Source organism: Mobula birostris, chromosome 21, assembly GCF_030028105.1.
Source record: "Mobula birostris isolate sMobBir1 chromosome 21, sMobBir1.hap1, whole genome shotgun sequence".
NCBI lineage: Eukaryota > Metazoa > Chordata > Chondrichthyes > Myliobatiformes > Myliobatidae > Mobula > Mobula birostris.
In genome coordinates, this window is record NC_092390.1 from 52726414 (window position 1) to 52743341 (window position 16928).

At 42.2% G+C, this 16928-nt stretch overlaps 1 protein-coding gene across 2 annotated transcripts in view; it reads left to right on the forward strand.

The window, feature by feature from the left end:
• Nucleotides 1–7183: 7183 nt before the first annotated feature.
• Nucleotides 7184–16928, forward strand: part of LOC140185793 (zinc finger protein Pegasus-like) — a 40884-nt gene continuing 31139 nt past the window's right edge. For both annotated transcript variants that reach the window (XM_072239475.1, XM_072239476.1), the window contains exon 1: nucleotides 7184–7516. The gene's annotated coding sequence lies outside the window, so the exon portion shown is untranslated. The remainder of the gene's footprint in view (nucleotides 7517–16928) is intronic.

Here is a 16928-nt window from a genome sequence, read left to right on the forward strand (position 1 = left end):
TTAATTTATTTATTCCAAAAATATTTTTGTTCTATGCCCCAGCAGTGCAACGGGCAGCAATGATAACACCTTTGGGGTGGTGAGGAAATCTACTTCATTTTGTGTTATGCAGTGAGTTTTATGTTTTCAGATGTGTTGGATGTTATTACAAATATTAGTGTAGGGACCATAATGATTCAAAACTTGAACAATTATGACTAAGCCAAATACAAATTGGTGGTAAATATTAAGGAGGGTTGAAATGAATAGAACTTTGTTGTCATTGCTCAAGAAGAGATTGTGGTGCTTCTCCAGTCCACGCAAAACGTATTTATAATGCATGCGGTATGGCTTAATCAAAAAAAAAATTACATGGAACAAGTGACTTTGATAGTCCATTACACTCAAAGGCTATTGGCAAGCCGGGGTGTAGCATTTATTCAGCAGCACAAGAGCCCTTGGAAAGAAGCTGGTTTTCAGTCTTGCTGTCTCAGCTAAGATGTTTCTGTATCTCCTGCAGGAGATTGAACAGACGGTGTCTGGGAGATGGAATGGTTTTTAATGATGTTATAAGTGTGCCGTAGGCATTGACAGATGTAGATTGTCTCCAGGTCCGGTAGTTGAGCCCTACTAATGTGCTAATAACCCATTGGAGTGCTTTGTGATCTGTCTTACTGCAGCTAGAATGCCACATTGTCATTCCATATGTCAGCATGCTCTCTTGCACATCAATAAAAGTTGGCTAGCAATATATGGGGAAGATTAGCTCCCCTTAAGCATCTCAGGTAGTATGGTTGTGCATTACCTACGATCAAGATTGTGTTGATGGACCAAGAGAGCTCCTTGGTGATGTTCATCCTCAAAAACTTGAAACTGCAGATCCTTTCCACTACCTCAACACTTATGAATAGTGGGGCTTGTTTGGGACCTCTTGCCTTCCAGAAAGTCAATTATCATTTCTTTTGTCGTCTTGATGTTATGGTTCCTGCACCAATCGGACAGTTTCAGCGCATCCTATATGTAGATTTGTTATTGTATTATACCGATATGCTTCATTAATTAAAACATTGTAAATACTTATTTGGTTTCACAGCATCCATGGAAAGAGATTTCAGTGATCTTTCATCAGAAGAAAAACTAATTTTGATTGTACCTTATATAGTGTGAACCATTCCAGTCTCAAATCTAAAAGTAGCAACACGGTAGAAAAAAAAATATTAATTAGAATTAGTGATACAGGTTGTCACCCAGTTGGAAATTTTAAACAGGCTAGATTTGTTTCTTGCTAGCAAAAAAATATTTTTTCACAGTTATGAAAGCATTTAACAAGGTGGATGATGAGAAGAGAACTGTGTGCCACACATAGATAAAATCCATGGGGCGATCAGGGGAACTGAGAATGTGAAATCAGTTGCAGGAGGAGAAGTCAAAGTTCAATGCACATTTATTATCAAACTATGTAATACAATATACGATCTTGAGATTTGTCTCCTTACAGGCACTCATAAAACGAAACCCTAAAAAAGCCTGTTTTGTTTAAAAAAAAAAGTCCATTAAACACCCAATGTGCAGAGAGCTAGCATGACGAGGTAAGTAGCAACTACATACAGTGGCATGCAAAAGTTTGGGCAGCCCGGTCAAAATTTCTGTTACTGTGAATAGGTAAGCGAGTAAAACATGACCTGATTTCCAAAAGGCATAAAGTTAAAGATGCCACATTTCTTTAATAGTTTAAGCAAGATTACTTTTTTATTTCCATCTTTTACAGTTTCAAAATAACAAAAAAGGAAAAGGGCCCAAAGCAAAAGTTTAGGCACCCTGCATGGTCAGTACTTAGTAACACCCCCTTTGGCAAGTATCACAGCTTGTAAACACTTTCTGTAGCCAGCTAAGAGTCTTTCAATTCTTGTTTGGGGGATTTTCGCCCATTCTTCCTTGCAAAAGGCTTGTAGTTCTGTGAGATTCTTGGGCCATTTTGCATGCACTGCTCTTTTGAGGTCTATCCACAGATTTTCAATGATGTTTAGGTCGGGGGACTGTGAGGGCAATGGCAATACCTTCCGCTTGCGTCTTTTGAGGTAGTCCATTGTGGATTTTGAGGTGTGTTTAGGATCATTATCCTGTTGTACAAGCCATCCTCCTTTCATCTTCAGCTTTTTTACAGACTGTGATGTTTGCTTCCAGAATTTGCTGGTACTTAATTGAATTCATTTTTCCCTGTACCAGTGAAATGTTCCCCATGCCACTGGCTGCAACACAAGCCCAAAGCATGATTGATCCACCCCCGTGCTTAACAGTTGGAGAGGGGTTCTTTTCATGAAATTCTGCACCCTTTTTTCTCCAAACATACCTTTGCTCATTGCGGCCAAAAAGTTTTATTCAAAAAGTTCAAAGGAACATCTAAACAAGCCTGAGGCATTTTGGAAACAAGTCCGGTGGACTGATGAAGTTAAAATAGTTCTTGGCCGCTTCACCTGCAAATCTGGTGGGGTTGTCTACTGTATCCTGATGTGGCCTCCTCTACATCGGTGAGACCTGTCATAAACAGGGGAACTGCTTCATCAAACACATCAGCTCCACCCACCACAAGCAGGACTTCCAGGTGGCCAAGTATTTTCATTTTTGATTCTTATTCCTATTCTGACATGTTGATCCACGTCATCCTCTTGTGCCATGAAGAGGCACCCTCAGAGTGGAGGAACAGCACATTATATTCTGTCTGGGTAGCTTCCAACATGATAGCATGAATATAGATTTCTCCTTCCAATAAACAAAATTCACCCCTCCTTTCCTCTATTCCCCACTTTGACCACTCTTTTCACCTGCTTATCACTTCCCTCATTTTCCCTCCTACGGTCCACTCTTCACTTCTATCAAATTCCTCCTCTAGCCCTTGACCTTTTGTACCCACCTGATTTGACCTATCACCTTTCAGCTAGCCTCCTTCCCCTACCCGCATCTTTTTATTCCAGCATCTTCCCCAGTCCTCCCCAGCCCTGACTCTGAGGCTGAAACATCAAATGTTTTCTCTTTTGCTGCCTGACCTGCTGAGTTCCTCCAGCATTTTATGTGTGTTGCTTCAGATGTACATCACCTGCTGACTTTCTTGTTTTCTACTTCTCGGGTACCTACTTCGTTCCTAATATAAAACAAGTCATACAATTTAAATATATTACCCTGTAAAAATTGTTTAAACTTTAAATATTTAGGAGATTCCCAAGTCCTGAATGTAAAAACCTTATTTCCTTCTATTTTTGTTTTGTGTTTTAATGCAAGGAAAAAAGAGAATCTAGATGGCATATGATGAGGCAGGCGCGAGGAGAAAGAAACAATGAAATTGTGGGCTAACAGTTTTTTAATTAATAAAATCATACAGACTTAAGTATGCACATCAGCCAAAGGAACAGGAGAATTCCACTTGCAACCACAAATAATCTTTTGCATTCACCTGAGGGGGCAAATGGGCAAAATCTTCTATTGAACCTGTTTAATCCACCTGGTATTATTTCCAATGGGAGGAAAATAACGGAATGAATGTGCTTACACTGTGCAAGTGACTTAGTAGGATGATAAGAGAGCACATTATCAATTCTGGGTAATCTGCTGCCGCTTCCCCCAAATTTCACATTTCCAAATCAAATTTTCGCAATGCTGAATTTGCAACTGTCAACTCGTCAGCACAAAGGTTTTAGCTCCATTGCCCTTGTGTTAACATCCTGAACTCTTGTGTTTCTTTTCTCTCCCCAATCGTCAGTTTTAAGGATTTTAATCTGGCCCATCTGATTCCTTCCATCTTGGGATGGGTTAGCATAAACGGCCATCACAAGCCTACAGAACTCTATGAAATTTAATCCCACCTTGCTTCCTTCAGAGACTCCATTAGATATTTCTTTGTGACATGGAAAGATGTCATTAAGCCCACCAGTTCCAATAGCAATCACATTGCCCAATTTGTTCCCTTGCACCTATCCCCTCTCGCACACGTATCTGTTTTACACCTCATTGATTTTCCTATCATCCACCCATGTCAGGGACAATTTATAATAGTCATTTAACCTGACAACAAGCACATTTTAAAGAAACTTGAGCACCTATGTACCCTCGGGAAAAGTGCATTTTCCACACAGACAAGTCAGGACCCAGGCCCAGCTTGCCGGAACTCTGAGGTAAATACACTATCAAAAGTGCTATTGTGCAACTCCTTCCATTTCCTGTCTCTGTCATGGCTTGTTATCCAAAGTGATTTTCCAACTCGGGTGCCTCTGAGATGTTTTCCTTTTAAACTTGGCTTTCCTCTTTCACAGCTCACAGATGTTGACTGCTTCCCTGATCTACTTCCTGTGCCTCTGCTCTTACCCTCCCCACCCAGCGGAGAAAGGACAGCGTTTCTCCGATCCTCTTCCACCATTCCAGCCTCTGCCTGCAATGGATCATTTTTTCCAAATTTCTGAAATCTTCAGAGATTCCACCAATCAGACATGTCTCTCCTTCATGTCCATTCCATTTGTGACTCTGATCTGCCCTTTCATCTGCACCAACTTGCCTTATCAGAATTTCCCATGCAACAACATCAGGGCAATCTGGACAAATATTCCAGGAGAAACCATGATGCATTTGCACTTCCAGTCTAGAGTGTTTCATTTGGTGCTCGTGATGCGGTCTTACAGATTAGTTAGCCGCTTGCTTTATACAGCATTTCCATTCGATCTGCAGAGGTGACCCTGAGATTCCAGTTGCCTGGAACTTACTTCTCTGTCCCACTCCCAATTGGACTGGCCTCCTGCACTGTTCTAACCAGGCCTAACACAAACTTGAAAACCTGCACTTCATTTTCCTCCCAGACATGTTGCAGCCTTTGGTTTCAGCAACTGCAGGTACCGCTACAGCTCCAATAATTCACTATCCAACTGTTCAGAAAACCTAATGGTTTTGTAGCTGGCTGACCAGGTAATGTTGTGCTCCCTCTCCCCAGCCTAACCTTCTCAACTTACTTGACTTACTGAACAATTTATCATACTGTGTAGCATGGAATTGAAGGAGACCAAGAAGTGCACGAAATAATGCGATAAATCTGTCAGTCTGGCACTAACAAAACCCTGAGTGTGCTGGATTATCAGCATTGTTCTGCATTTTTCCTTTTCTGTTCATTTCAAGTGTGATGGATAAATGGTACGAGATTATGACTGAATGCCTCCAAGTCAGAATCCTGCCTAAACACATTCAAAGGGACTGTCCCTTTTTTCAGAGTAAGGAGATCCTTGCTTAAATGCTTACTTTGGTGTACGTGGGGGGAGAGGGAGGAAGTTACTTGTGGCAGATCTGCTCTGTCACATCAGGACTGCCAGTTCTACTATAAGGTATCCATCTATAACATCACCTTGTGTTTTCTTCACACTATGGGCCAGGCATTCCCAACCTGGGGCCCATAGACCCCTTGTTTTATGGTATTGATCCATGGCATAAAAAGGGTTGGGAGTCCCTGATATGGACACTGCCTGATGTGGTACTCATTTCCAGCATACTCTGGTTTAAGATTCAACAATAGCTTTGATTTGCAACTGTTCACATTGCACACCCCTCTGTCTTCACCTTCTCTATCAGCCTTGATTCAACTTTTAACTAGATGTCCCTGTAAACATTTGATTCACTTCAGCAACCAAGGCCTCCCCTCATCACAGATTCCCTTTGCTCTATTTCTCTCTCACCTTTAAAACAAACCTTTTTCCAATTGTGATGAAGAATCGTTGATATGAAATATTAACTTTCTGATTCTCTTTCTACATGAGATGTATGATCTGTTGGGTTTTTCAGAAAATTTCTGATTACAGAAATGGGCCAGTTGGCTCAAACAATATCAGAATTTGTGCTCCAGCATTAACTTGCACAAATGTACTGCGTCTTGCCATTTCAGCATAGCTTTTGTTTTTCTAATGATGCAAATTCTATTCTTTGTATTTTTCCACCTGTCCCTGTACCTTAATTCCTCCGTCATATTCCACATATGGGTGCCACAGTAGCACAGCGTTTGATGCGATGCTTTTGCAGCTTGGGGTTCAATTCTGACACAGTCTGTAAGGAATTTGTACATTCTCCCCGTGAACGCATGGGTTTCCTGACACAGGCCAAAGACGTACCAGTTAGTAGGTTAACTGGTCATTGTAAATTGTCCTGTGATTATGCTAGTTAAATAGGTGGGTTGCTGGGCAGTGTGACTCATTGAGGTAGAAGGGCCTGTTCCATAACTGTATTTCTAATAAAGACAATTCTAGATATTTTACTAAAGTAGTAGTTTAAATATATAATAAATTTATCATTATGTATTTAATATCTCAAAAATTGGATACCTATCCCACAAAACTTAATTACTGGACCTCCACTATCTTTCTGGAGTGAGTGCTAACAGCTGGACTGGTCTGGACAGTTATATTCCGTATTTCACTATAAACCTTGTGTATTCTGTGTACAATTATTTTAATACCTTTACGTGAGACCACACGCACTGAGTTAAACTGGAACTTTCAATGGGTAAACAGGGTCGGGTGCAGTAACTTAAGCAGCATTTAAAACTAACCGTTGTTGGGCTGAAATTTGTTACAAATCGATTTGCATTGTTACTACCGTAGAACAGGACCCAATAGGAATATTTCCAATTATTGCCCCTCTCCTCCCCCGTCTCGTTGTTACCCAATAACTAACAGAACAACCAGTATTTGACATTGAGAATTACCACTTTATACTGCCTTTTGCTAAAATGTATCCAGTGCACCTTCCAAGGCAGAAAAAGGCCGTCTTATGCCAAGGCCTCGGGCATGAATTAGTTCAGGTTTAATATCACCGTGAAATTTGTCTTTGCGGAAGCAGTACAATTTAATACATAAAAGGAAAAAAAGTGAACTGCAGTAAATATATAAAATAATTAAATTAAATAAGCAGTGCAAATATAACCAAATCATACCTCGTTTTTTTTCTCAAAATGTTTGCACCCTCAGATGAGTATAACAGAGCCAACACAACATTTGTGCTCACATTATGCAATCTGTTTCGGGTCGGTGAGCAATGCACCGGCCGACTGAAACAAAACATGCAACCCAAACTTACGCCAAGACGAGTAACAAAAGTCGGTCCTTCAACACACACACACACAAAATGCCGGTGGACCTCATGGGGTCAGGCAGCAACTAGGAAAAGGAATTCTTCAGCTCGCACTTCACCTCCAGCGGCTGCGCCCATTATTTCGCCACGGGTACGTCATCATTGGGTCCGCCGTTTCCAGGGTGACAGTTTCCGTAGGGACCCGTTAAGCCGTCGCACTGATTCCTTCCCTGCCGAACTCTGACCCCGGCTATTGTTCGGCCGCCCCTCCGAGCTGTTGGTGGAGGAACTCGGCGGAAAATAAGGACGTCCAGACCGAGAAAGTGTCGTTAGATCCATCGGCCGGCCCGCACCCGCCATGCGGCTGGCGCGGTGGGGTTCCGCCGCCGGCACGGACTGGATGGTACTGCGGACGGTGTGTCCCGAGTAGACGTTACATCGGAAGGTAGGCTGAGATTTAAAATGCCAGCCCGGGCGCCGGGAAATGCCCAGCCACTGAACTACGGAGCCTTTTGCACTCGAGCGGCTGTTCGGATTTGTGTGGATTCGTGTTAGCGTGGTGACGATTGAACTCTAGCCCTTTAACTCTTTTAATGAGCGCGTCAGGTAACGTCGACGCTGCCTGATCTCTCCCTTGAGGGGGGAGATGTTTACTTGAAAGCGGCAGCTTCCTCGGCCTCCATCCCCAGTGGGATGTTTCTAAACCCCCCCCTCCTCACTTTTTACCTTTCAAACGAGCTAACGCAGCCGAACCTGCTGGTTGGCTGTGATTGACGTTCCGGCCGATCAATCGGAGCCGGCAGCGATGCACCCGAGTGTCCAATCGATCAGTAAACTTGTAGAAGAGAGGTCGCGCTCGGGTCAGGCGGCGGTGCCTGCCGCCCCCAGATGAGGTTAGGTAGGTGTTGGGCGGATCGGGATTCCTTCACCGCCCTGTCCTTGTGAAGTTGATAGTCCAGGCCGCTTCAATCTCAGCCGAGAGCGCCCAATACGACCCAATATCTATAAACTGTTCTTCCTCAGAAAGCGAAGCAATAGGTGAACAAAACCCTCACTCTGATCCCTTTAAAACTGCAGTTGTTGGAAGACTGAAACATAAAAAATGTTGGGCTCGGACAGTCAGCGTCTGTAGAAAGGGAAAGGTTGACCTAAATATCAATTTCTTGCATTTTAACTGAACTTGTGATTCACACGTTTAATGTCTGTTTTAATATATGGCTAAAAAGTTTAAGTTCAAATTTAATTGTCATTCATCCATATATGAATAAAGCTAAACAAAACAGAATTCCTCTGGGGCCAAGGTGCAAAACACTGTATCAACAGTTATACACAGCGTATGTGGTGACAGGTGTGTACTCTGATAGCAAATTTTACTTTGTACATGGCACAAGGCAGATGTGAAATAACAGTAAGCATACAGTCATAGAAAAAAGCCCAGGTCCCTGAGTGTTTTAACCTATAGACTGTTGCTGCAAGGATGTTGTCAGCAAGAACAAGTCCGCAGCAGCCCGCAAATGAACACAATCCAGCTTGTCTTCCATCGAGCAAACACTGGAGGGCAGCACCAATGGGAGGGCCCAGCCCCCCAACCCAGCATGCACTTCAGCACACCTGCTGCATCTCTGCTCTCTCCCTCACCCCCTTCCTCTCCTGAGCAGCTGCAACAGGTGACCCTGTGGCACGAGTGCCTAGTCCGCACCCCAACCAAAGCTACGTAGCTGTCAGTCTCACTAATGAACCAGTGAATCAGACCTGCAGTGTTCTACATTACCAATGTGGTCTTGGAAGAAGAACATCCAAGACAATTACTCACTCAGTTTGTTAGACTTTGACACTTTCCTGTAGCAGGCGGCAATATGGACCACACCAAGTCCAGCTCCTCCACTATCGAGCAACTTGCTAGTGAGGTAGGCTTGTAGTACTGGATGTTCTTAATAACCAGTAGTGCCTTGTGATCGTAAAACCATATGTTTATGCTCACCTTGGAGGAGTTAAATGCCCCTTCAAAGCAAGGGATTCTGACCTTTAGGAGCATTGGACGAACACAGAAAATCTGTTATAAGTCGGCATTCCTAGAGTTGGTGTATTTCCTCCAATGTTAGAAATGTGGCATGTGTGACTGAACATAAGCAGTCCATTTGACCCCAAACCCTGTTGATGCTTGTAATTTCTAGCCATATTTATTTGAGAGTTCACTGTTGCTAAAAGTGTTTGTCATAAATTTGTATCTCCGTTGATATTAGTAGAATATATAATTTCCCTGAATTTAGTTTTCATGTTCCTTTCTCACTGTAAAAATAACAATGCCGGTAATGTAGAAGTGCTTAATGCTGATTTTTGCAGTGTTGTTATTGAATCAGAGTTTTGATGATTTTAAACATAGTAAGTTTAGGTTTGAAAATATACAGTAAATGCTACATTCAAGCAAATGAAAAGCATAAGAAGCAGAAGCTGTAAAATTGAATGGAAATTTTCAGCATGTCAAGGAGTATCTGTAGGGGAGAAGGAAAAAGAATTGGCATTTCATGTTGTTGATCCTTCATCAGAAATGAAACTTATGATTCAGTTTTGTATGCTTCAAAACAATGTAAAGAAAAAGAATGAAAATGAGAAAAGCTGCAGATGCTGGAAATCCAAGCAGTACACACAAAATGCTGGAGGAACTCAACAGGTTAGGAAGCATCTATGGAAGAGAGTAAACAGTCGATGTTTCAGGCTGATACCCTTCATCAGGAGTGGGATAAAAAGATAATAATTTAGAGCAAGAAGGTAGGGGGATGGGAGGAAGAAGTGCAAGGTGGTAGGTGATAGGTGAAAGGTGAAACTGGGAGGGGTGAAGTAAGCTGATAGGTGAAAGAGATGAAGGGCTGGAGGAGGGGGAATCTGATAGGAGAGGACAGAAGGCCATGGAAGAAAGAAAAGGGGGAGGAGCACCAGAGGAGGGGAGAAGTTAAGGAGATAAGGTGAGAGAAGAAAATGGTAATGGGGAATGGTGAAGGAGAGGGTGATGAAGGGGCATTACATGAAGTTCAGGAAATGGATGTTCGTGCCATTGGTTTGGAGGCTATCCAGACAGAATATAAGGTATTGCTTCTCCAACCTGAGTGTGACCTCATCACGGCAGTAGAGGAGGCCATGGACTGACATGTTGGAATTGTAAGTAGAATTGAAATGGGTGGCCACCATGAGGTCCTGCTTTTTCTGGCAGACAAAGCGTAAGTGCTTGGCAATGTGGTCTCCCAATCTACATCGAGTCTCACTGATGTACTGGAGGCTACACCGGGAGCACCAGATATAATAGATAACTCCAGCAGACTCACAGGTGAAGTGTCGCCTCACCTGGAATGACTGTTTGGGGCCCTGAATGGTCATGATGGAGGAAGTGTAGGGGCAGGTATGTCACTTGTTCCACTTGAAAAGGTAAGTACCAGGAGGGAAATTGGTAGGGAGGGAGGATTGGACAAGGGGGTCGCGTAGGGAACAATCCCCGCAGAAAGTGGGGGGAAGGGAAAGATGTGCTTGGTGGTGGGACCCTGTTGGTGGTGGTGGAAGTTATGGAGAACTACGTGTTGGATGCAGAGGCTACTGGGGTGGTAAGTGAGGGCAAGAGAACTCCTATCCCTGGTAGGGTGGTTGGAGGATGGGTTGGGGCAGACGTGCGCAAAATAGACAAGACACGGGTATGGACAGCATTGATGGTGGAGGAAGGAAAGCCCCTTTCTTTGAAAAAGGAGAACATCTCCTTAGTTCTGGAATGACAAGCCTCATCCTGAGAGCAGATGTGGTTGAGACAGAGGAACTGAGGAAAAGAAAGAATTCTGTTATTTGTCATGTCAAGCATACAGCCTTGGCAATATAGCAACTTGGAGAACAGCAGCTGCACATTCAGTCTTGTTATTCTTAATCTATCCCCGGCAAGCATCACTCGTTCTTTTTCCCTTCATATTGTACTCGTATTTCAGGCCCCTTTAAATGAACATTAACCTGTAACCCACTTGCACTGTTAGAATTTTTCCTGGCTGAAAGGTCTTGTAGTCTGTAAACTTGTCCCTTGCCCTTGTACAAAGTAATACTTTAGAAACAATGGACAAGCAAATTACAGATAGTTACCTTGTCTTAATTGCTTATTGAAATAGCTCAGGTTGTGCATTTGTGCAATTGAGATTTTGCGAAAATCATGTCAATATATAAATGATCAGCATTTGACTTAATCATGGAAACTATATTGTAACACACTTTTCTCATTGCCAGCATGTTATTGGAAAAATATTGCACACTTCAAATCGATTAGACACACTGATTACAGGATTGTATCAAACCAAGAGATGAATCAGTAGGGTGAGGATAGGCAGCATTAGGAATCAACAACATGTAGCAAGGGATTTAATTTTTAAAAAATAATGTGAAGATGAGGTGCAGCAAGACAAGGCAATCATCCAGAATTGGGGATCACTAGCAAGACCAGCAATTATTGTCCCCTGGGAACATAATGAGAACTGAGTGACTTGCTTAGGCATTTTTAAAAGTCAGTCACGTGGGGTAAGGATGGCAAATTTGTTGGCCCCTAAAGCATGTGTTTCCAATCTTTTTGATGCCATGGACCCCTACCATTAACCATGGGGGCCTGTGGACCCCAGTTTGGAGAATCCTGCTGTAAAGGTTGTTAGTCAAATTTGTGTGAATATTTTACAATAATCAAGCATCTTTTGTGTTAGTTTGTGGTAAATTTTAGATTATTAATTGAAATTTGGTTTCTGGATTATTAATTTGATAAAGTAACTGCTGTTCTGCCACCCTGTGCACCATACTTAAGAAAAAATAGTAATTTAAAAATGGCTGAGATATTATAGTGTTTAGTATTACCGTTGACCAGAACCTGAAAGAGGTTAGCCATATACGTAACGTAGCTATAAGAGCATGTTAGAGGCTAGGAATCGAGCAGGGCGTAACTTGCCTCCTATCTCCCCAAACCTTGTTCACCACCTGCCAGGCCCACATCATGAGTCAGTTGCTCATGAGTGTAATCGGAATATTCTCCACTTGTCTGGATGAGCGCAGCTTCAACAACACTCAGCAAGTTTAACAGCATACAGGACGTGGCTGCCCATTTTCAAGATTCAAGATTTGAAAAACTTTATTGTCATTCTAACCATACATCAGTTCTGCGGGGCAGAATGAGACAGCGTTTCTCAGGGGCAGTGCAATCATAACATAACAAACGCAACACTAAATAATAAACATAACAATAAGTAGTAAAACACAACAGCCACATGTCAGTTAAAATCATTTATAAGTGTCCAGTGCAAGTTAAAAGTGTCCACAGCAGAGTCAGGTGGAGCAGCTATTTAGCAGTCTGACTGCCTGTGGGAGGAAGCTGTTTAGTAGCCTTGTGGTTTTAGTTTTGATGCTCCTGTAACGTTTGCCTGATGGCAGAAGAACAAACAGTTTTGATAGGCACATCATCCACAACCTCAAACACACAGTGGCAGTAGATTGTACCATCTACAGCATGCAATGAGGCAACTCACTAAGACTTCTTAGCACCTCCCATATCCAGGATTTCTACCTGCTTGGAGAATAAAGACAGCAAGATCATAGGAGTACTACTACCTGTAGATGCCTTCCAAGCAGCACACAATCCTGACTTGAAAAAAAAATAGTTGTTTCTCATTTGCTGTGTCAAAAATCTTGGAATTCTTTCCCTAGCAGGATTGTGGGTATACCCACATCACAAAGACTGTAGCAGTTCAAGAAGGCAGCTCGGCTCGGTTTTCTCAAGTGCTGTTGAGGATGGGTAATTAAATGTTGGCTTAGCTGCTGAAGCTCACATCCCTTAAACCTTTTGTTTAAGTAGGAGATCCAGTCAACATACCGAGATTTGTGAAAACTAGGAATTTTATGATACTTGAAGAACTAAATTAATTATTCTTAATAAAGAGGAAATACTGAAAAAAAGTAGTGGGCAAGTGCTTACAAATTCCGTATTTATGACAGTCTGCAACCTGGGGTTCAAAAAGAGGTTTATGAAGAGATGGTGGGTACAGTTGAGATTTCCCTAGTCTCTGTAACATTCATACTAGACTGCAATGTAAAATAATCTAATATCATACTTCAAGATAAAACAAACAAGAAAAGGACGAACTCTACTGTAAATCTAATGTCACTTGGGAAACAGATGCAGTTCTGCAGCAGTTAGTGCTGCTGCTGCGCATGCCAGCATCTGACTTAGAAGTGCTGCATTATTTGCTCACAAGATTGATTCCTTGGTTGACAAAGTGAACTTTTTGTGAAGAAACTGAGAAAGATTAAACCATTCTGTTTGAAATATAATGAATAAGAGGTGATCTCACTGACCATTCTGAAAAAGATTGTCAGGGTGGAGAGTCTAGATGTAGAACACAATTTCCAAGAAAGGATTTACTTAGTGCAATGCAGTTTTTGAGTCCTTTAAGAATTTTGTACATTTCAGTGAGATCAAACTATTATTTGGCTAATGGCAGTGCGTCTGTAAAGAAAGGAATCTGAATAAACGCTGCTGCAGTCCAGAGATTTATGTATCAGTTTTCTCCTTCGATATGAGTATACCCTGCTAAGCTTGGAACTTTTCTACTGCAACACACACAAAATGCTGGAGGAACTCAGCAGGTCTGACAACATCTATGGAGGGGACAGTTGATGTTTCAGGTTGAAACCCTCCATTGGAACTGGAAAGGAAGGGACAGAAGCCAGAACAAGAAGGTAGGGGAGGGGAAGGAGTACAAGAAATCCAGCAGGTAATGGATGGAACCAAATGAGGGGGAATGTGGGTGTATGGGTTAGGAGGAATGGAGTAAGAAGCAGGGAGGTGATTGGTGGAACAGGTAAAGGGCTGAAGAAGAAGGAATCTAATAGGAGAAGACAGTTGACCATGGAAGAGAGGGAAGGAGGAAGGAAACCAGGAGGAGGTGATAGGCAAGTGAGGAGAGGAGAAGAGGTGAGAGAGGTTACCTAGAATGGGGGATGGAAAAAGTGAGAAAAGGGGAGAAATTACTGGAAGGTAGGGAAATCGACGTACATGCTCTAAGTTTGAAGGCTATCCAGACACATAAGGTGTTGCTTCTTCAGCCTGAGTTTGGCCTCATTGTGGTAGTATAAAGAAGGCTGCGGACAGACATGTCAAAATGTGACCATAAGACATGGGAGCAGATTTAAGCCCTTCGGGCCATCAAATCTGCTCTGCCATTCCATCATGGCTGATTTATGTTCCCTCTAAATCCCATTCTCATGCCTTCTCGCCGTAACCTTTGATGCCTTTACTAATCAAGAATCTATCAACCTCCACCTTAAATACAACAAATGACTTGGCCTCTGTAGCCATCCGTAGTATTGAATTCCACAGATTCAGCCTCCTCTGGCGAAAGAAGTTTCTCCAGATCTCTTTTCTAAAGGGACGTCCTTCTATTCTGAGACTGTTGTCTGGTCCTAGACTCCCTCACTATAGGAAACATCCTCTCCTAGTCTAGATTTTTCAATATTCAGTATGTTTTAATGAGATTCCCCCCCCACCTTCTTCCAGACTCAACTGAGTACAGGCCCAGAGCCATTAAATGTTCCTCATGTATTTACCCTCTTATTGCTTGATCACTTTCGTGAACCTTTTTGCACCCTCTTCAATGCCAGCGCACCCTTTCTGATAAGGGGCCCCAAACTGTTCCAATAGTGTGGTCTGACCAATGGCATATAAAGCCTTAGGGTGATAGGAATGGGAAGTAAAATTGAAATGGCTAGCCCCCAGGTGATCCTGCCTTTCGATTTGGACAGAGTGAACGTGCTCAACCAGGTGGTCCCCCAATCTATATCGGGTCTCACCAATGTGGAGAAGGCCATATGATTTCTACTGTTGGTGCTGAGCAGTGAGTGATGTTATTTAGGGTGGCAACTGAGTTGTTACATTTGATTTCATTGCATGAGTCGAGGAAGTAGATTTAGTGAAGGTTGCTGTTCACTCTAGCAGTGTCTTACATTTTTATCAAGTGGGCTGCCTGCACTCTCTGTCCATGTGAGCACAAGAAACAGACACTTGGACAAGTGTTCAGTAAGGGTGCTGGAAATCACAAAAATACTAGACTTTTTTTTGGAAGCGCAACTGATAAAATCACTATATTTTGGATGCCTAATGTCTGTCTAGCTGTGTTTTAGCATGTTACTGAGTAGATAGCACAACAGCAAAATTCATATTCATGTGTTGTTTATATGATTTTATCAGACATTTGTGGCAGGCACTGTAAAATGTTTGTGTGAAATTGAAATATCCTGTAGCAAATTACAGAACGTTTATGTGTGCAGATTCATTATAGCTTGTATAAATAAAGTTCTGTGATGATGAAGGAATAAAAAACGTTAGGAATGAAATAGTCTATATATATAGCTTTGACACGTGCACATCAGGTAGGAGAATTGCAAGGCATCTGACTTCAAGACCTTGGAACAGATTGTGAGCACTGCTGATTGTATCAAAGGGATCTCTTTCCTCCTCCGTCCCCCAAAATCCAGGACATGTTCACAAAGCCCTCCCTCATTGTCAAGGATCCCTCCCGTCCACCCCCAATCTCATTGACCTTCTAATGTCAAGCAGCAGATACCAGTATAAGAGCAAGGATTTGCTAGGCTGGGTAACAGCTCCTTCCCCCAGGCTGTAAGACCGCTGAACACCCCGCAACTGCACAGTGCACGTTACTTATAACAGCCCCAATAGCATCATACTGTTGTCTATTTAACTTCATCTTGTATATGCACTTTTTATAGACCTGTACATCTACAGATATTTATTATTTTTAATATTGTTGTGTTAATATTACCTTATGTGGTATATGTACTATGTTTTGCACTCAAACCCAGAGGAGCATTGTTTTGTTTAGCTGTATACATGTGTACGGTTGAATGACAATGAACTTGAACTTGAGACCTTACTCTTCTTTAAAGATAGCCAGTCAGCGGATGCTTTCTTTCCATGATTCAATAAAATTCATGGATGCAGGAAGTTCAGCGCAATATAAGATAAACACAGGCAAATGGAATGAACTTGAATGCATGTTGGACAGCTTAGCCAAGTTCGCTAAAGGGCCTGGTTCCAAGCTGCATGACTGTAAAACTGATAACCGATTACAATCTCTTTTCCTTCACACTCAATATAAGGAGCATGACTGAGATTCACCATGCTGGAATAGTCAATTTGTTGGGAGTAAACTTTGCCTATCAAATTTGAAAGTGTGTTAAAAGTGCTTTCTCCATTTAAGTTCTTTTTCAAATACTTTTTGATCAATTATATGTCACAACTTGTACATATCTTGGCATGTGTAATTTATATTGGAGATGTAACTTTAGTTTGCAGTGACTTTTAGAAAGGGATGAGAAGCAGATAAGCTTTAGAATGGTATTAATTTTAACCAAATAAGAGGCACAGGTGATACCTATCTACGCTAGTTACTTTCGCCTGCATTACATGTATATAAGTTCTGTTTTAAGTGCGTACCTATCCAAATACGTTTTAACGCTAATTGTATCTGCCTCTACCACCTCCTCTGGTAGCTTGTTTCAGTTAATTATCACCTTCCCTATGGGGGAAAATACCTTTTAAATTTTTCCCCTCTCATCCTAAACCATGCCCCCTGGTTCAAAGCTCCATTGCCCTGAGAAAAAGACTTAACTATATATCCTAACTTTGCCCTTCATATTCTTGCCTCCACTCATCTTGCTGTAGTGTGACAACCAGAAATGGGCACCCTCACTCCTCTGTCCAAAACCTTCCTCTGGTGCTCCTCCACCCCTTTCTCCCATGATCCACTCTCCTCCTCTACAGCTCTTTACTTATTCCATCT